We start from the raw sequence: 4,905 nt of genomic DNA, 5'->3' as shown, positions 1-4,905 counted from the left end.
AAACTTCTCAAAAAAGTGAAGCGATGGTGGCTTTACGGTTTCTTACCAGGGCAGAGGCAAATCATCAGACGCTGCCTCACCTCATGTCGTGTTCTACGAATTATATAAAGGAGCACGCAACATCTGCGAGCCGCTACGGTCACGCTGCTCCCAGGCAGAGGTGAGGCAGCGTCTGATGATTTGCCTCTGCCCTGGTAAGAAACCGTAAAGCCGCCATCGCTTCACTTTTTTAAACAATTTACTCCCAACCATCGCTCAAATTCTTTGGAATAATGATTGACAGAAGGCGCAACTTCAAAGAACACATTGAGTGCGCCGCAACTAAAGCGTCTTCCATCGCTGTAACGATCTCGAGGATACAAGACAAAGTCGACGTCTTCTGCTTTCTAGGATAGTCAGCTCTGGGCTACTCTACGCAGCTCCAGTCTGGGCAACTGTTCTGGATAACAAAGTAAAAATTGGGAATGGCGCTTAGTGCACTCCAGGTATGAGGTGGTTATCGGACAACATCAAGAGAAAGAATGCCGGTGACTCTACGACAAAACGTATGCAGTAGGGGAGTCTAGTGTATTTCAACAGCAGCTAGCACGGAGGGAATTTATCGCAGGGTGGCAAAGGAGATGGCACGAGTCTCAAACTGGTTGGAAAACCATCTCAAATGTCAGCGAGGGATCGACCACTCGGGAGCAGCATTTGCCGCATAGGGTGAGAAGATAATGGAACAGTGTGAGTTCATAAAGGATAGGATGAATATCCCCCGGAATATTAGGTATCAGAATGGCGTATGGCAGAACCCAGGAGGAGAAAGGATCGAGTAAACCAAGCAAGCAAGTCATCCAGGCAACACAGGTGACATCAGCAAGAACGCTGGAAAAAGAAGCCACGAGGGGATGGGGAGGATACGATTGGGAGTGATCATCATATCCAAAAAGGCGGAAGCAACTTATGTCGACATCCTTAAGCAAGTTAGGTCGGACCCAGAGCTTAGAGATCTAGGGAATAGCGTCAACCGAAATAGGCGGCCACAGACCCATTGCTGGAGCTAAAGAAGTGAAATGACAAAACAGCGGAGAAATTCCGCGGTCAGGAGGAAAAATCCCCTCGCCAGCAGACTGAAGTAAGGGCCAGACGGCAGGAGGTAACTATCGAGTTCAAAGATATCGATGCGGTTACCACGAAGGAGGATATCCTTGCAGCACTGGAAATGGTGTTCGAGCTTCTGGGACTACAGGCCATTCAGGAAGTTATGCAACTTCCTGAAGCTGGTTTCGTGATAGCAAACTTGGGCGGGATTCATGCCTACAGCTGTTGCGCTCCTCCTAGTGCAACAAGTGCGCAGTACGAGGAGATGCTACCACATTTGTTGCTGGACGCAAGGAGTCATACCCCCAAAATCATAGCGGGTGACTTCAATGCCTGGGCCTGTTAGTGAGGCAGCCAAAGGACAACCGAGAGGAGATGTATCCTGCTTGAGGCATTTGCCGAATTGGATGTTGTATTTGCCAATGTTGAGAACTCTTTTACGTTCAGAGGAAGAGGTCTGGGCTCTATCGTCGACCTCACGTACGTGAGCACCGCATTAGCGAGAGGAACCACCTGATATCAGTGATCATTACACCCACAGCGACCACCAGGCGATCTTTATTAAAGTCGCTGGTGGACCAAGTGGAGGGTTGAATGCTCGCAAAAAGTGAGTAGGGATGCCGGGCTAGACGACGGGGGTGTTCGGGCAGTATACGTTCTCTAAAGCTCTGGCGGGTCATGACGACCTGAATGGCATCGAGAATCCCGCGATAGGTGACCGAGGCATGCAACGCTACTATGCCCCGGAGGCGAGAGTTTGCAAGCAAGCAGTCATTCTACCAATAGTTGTAGAATACCGAAATCACAGAGCTAAGGTCGGCATGCCATCGAGCAAGAATACAGTTCCAGCAATCCAAGGGAAGACCCGACCACGAGGAGCACGAACGGGATTATAAGACGCTGTGTGACATAATAAAGGAGGCCATTCATAGGAGCAAAAGAGATTGCTTTAGTCAACTGTGTATGGATGCCAACATAAACCCCTGGGGCATGGCCTACAGGGCAATAATGAAGAAGTTGCAGAGGCAAAGGTCACCCCAGGTGACCTGTCCGCGACTTCTATGAAAAATTGTAACCACGCTCTTTGCTCACCATTCGGGAAGCAGGTATCAAATGGAAGCCCAATTCAAGATGAATGTAAGGATCGGCGATGACGAGGCTTTGGGGTTTGGATGGCATTCCTAATAAAGCGCTGACGCTGGCGGTGGGGACCAGATCTGACGGGTTCATAGACACTTTCGAGGCGTGCATGGCGGAAGGCGTATTTCCCCCACAATGAAAAAGGCAAAAACCGGTGTTGTTGCCCAAACCCGGCAAGTTACCGGGGGATATAGCATCCTATCCGCCTGTTTGTTGGACACTATGGGGAAGGTGTTCAAGCGCATCATTTACAATAGATTGCTCCCAATCGTTGAAGACAGGAATTGTCTTGTTGGCGAATAATAAGGTTTCCGCAAAGCTTACATTACTGTTGGAGCGGTGTGAAGAGTGATGGACTTGGCTCTAGAGGCAAGTCTTTCTGGCCGTGCCGTGGTGATTATGGATTTTAATAATGAATTCAACTACACTAACTGGGGCCGCATTAAGGAGTCACTGGCCAGAATTAATGCACCTGGTTACTTGCCTAAGCTAATCAAGAGTTACCTGTCGGATAGAGCGTCATCACAGCGGGGGTACCACAAAGCTCGGTGTTGGGCCCTCTGCTCTGGAACGTGTTGTAGCAAGCTGCTGATAGCTGGGATCGTACAGCCCATATTGTTGTACGCATCGCCTGTGTGGGCGGAGGTTCTGGACAACATCCACGACTGGAGGAAGATAAATTCTGCTTATCGTCTGATTACGCTGAGGTTTTGCAGTACACTTCGAACTGGTTCGGATGTGGTGTACGTAATCGCAGGAATGGTCTTTATTGACCTATTAGCGAGAAAGATGCGATGCCTGTACGGACGGAGGCAAACGGGTCCATCAGGAAGAGAAACAGATTACCGGCGAACAGCAAGAGAGGCGTCGCATAGACTCTGGCACGACGATGGGACGAGCAGTCGAAGACTCGGTGGACATACACGCTTATTCCTGATATTAGGGAATAGCTTGACCGACGACCGGGAGGTGAACTATCACCTCACGCAATTCCCTACTGGGCACGATGGTTGCAGCCAAACGTATTTGCATCCCATCGGTGTTGATTATTCCTCGACATGTTACAGATGTTGTGGACGCCGGAGGATCCAAAGCATGTGTTTTTTGAGTGCTGGGAGGACGAAAGAAGCCTGAGCGAATTGTACGGATACAAACCCAGCTCCTGAGAGAAGCACGCACAAGAAGAGCGGAAAGAAGTAAAGAGGTTCTACCCTAAAGACAGAATGGAGCTGCTGAAAGAGGCAAAGAGGTGGAAGACTGCAGAATTGAAAACATGAAAGCCTACGGTAGGCAAACCCGCCCCGCGAAGTAATACCTAAATGGTGGTCCCGTGGGGCAAAGGCGGGAAAGAGGTGGGGGGTGCTTTTTTAGTGGATGCGAATCCCCCACTACATCAATGCCATGTATGAAAAAAAAACTGGTTCCCCGTTGTGGAATATCATATATAATAGGGTGTTTGCTCTTCCCGTCCCAAAGGGGATTACGATTAGCCGTTTTGCAGATAACCTAGCTGTGGCTGTTACAGTAAAACACCCAGAATATGTGAAGGTCTACACATCGGAAACAGTGAGAGTGGTAAAGTCGTGGCTACAAAGAGCCGAACTGACCTTGGCAGAGGCGAAAACGAAAGCGATTTTGATAAAGAAGCGCGGAAAAAAAAACACTGTGAATTGGATATACCGTCGTATCGAAGCCAGCTATCAAATACTTGGGGGTGATGTTAGACACCAAATTGAGCTTTAGCGAACACCAAAAGTATGCATGCCAAAAGGCAGCAAAAGTACCGAATATTGGTGGGACGAAACACTGTCGGAGGTTGCTTTTAGCCGGAGTGGTTTCATCCTGATTCACTCGTCATCTGTGTGGGCAGAGTCGCTTGCAAACTCCTAGAGATGGAAGCGGCTGAACTTGTTTTACCAGGTGATGACTTTGACGGTTTGGAGTGCTTTTATAACCACATAAGATGAGGCAGTATTGGTGATGGCGGGCATGATGCCTATCAACATTCTGGCCACACAGAACGTAGGGATGCTGCAAAAGCAGAGTCGCATGATCTCTGGCAACGCAGATGGGACAAGTCTACGAAGGGCCGGTGGACGCACAGGCTCATTCCCAGCATTATGGTGTGGTGGTTTGGTCCATTTGGAGACCAACTACCACATTACCCAGTTCCTGACGGGACACAGCAGCAGTTTCTACTGGTAGTAACTGCGCCGCTTTGCGTTGGGTAAGTCTCCTAATTGTCCTAGATGTGTTGACATACCGGAGGATCCAGAGCATGTGAAGAGTCACTGCCCAAGGTTCACAATGGGGAGGAGGAACCCAAGCCAAGCGTTGGGTGGGAGCGTGAGCCCAGAGTACTTAGTTGCGGAGATGCTGGGGTGTAAGGAGAACTGACTTACGTTTTCCTCCTTTATCGTGAATATACTGGAGGAGCTGCTAAAGAAGGAAAGCAAGAGGAAACTCGAAAGGAGGATAAGAACGAGTGCCTAAGGGCAAGCCTACCCCGCGAGGTAATATCTTAATGGTGGTCCCGCAAGGCATTTGTCAATTGGGGACTATACCGGAGTAGAAACCATCTTTAGTGAAAATTGATACCTAAACCTGTAACTTGAACTTACCTTCCTTTTACGAAACTGAAGATACTTTCCTCTCCTTAAAATTTAAGATAAACACACAATA

This window comes from Hermetia illucens, chromosome 4, assembly GCF_905115235.1.
Source record: "Hermetia illucens chromosome 4, iHerIll2.2.curated.20191125, whole genome shotgun sequence".
In the NCBI taxonomy this organism is placed as follows: domain Eukaryota; kingdom Metazoa; phylum Arthropoda; class Insecta; order Diptera; family Stratiomyidae; genus Hermetia; species Hermetia illucens.
The sequence above is the reverse complement of the archived record's forward strand: the minus strand, read 5'-3'. Positions refer to the sequence as shown.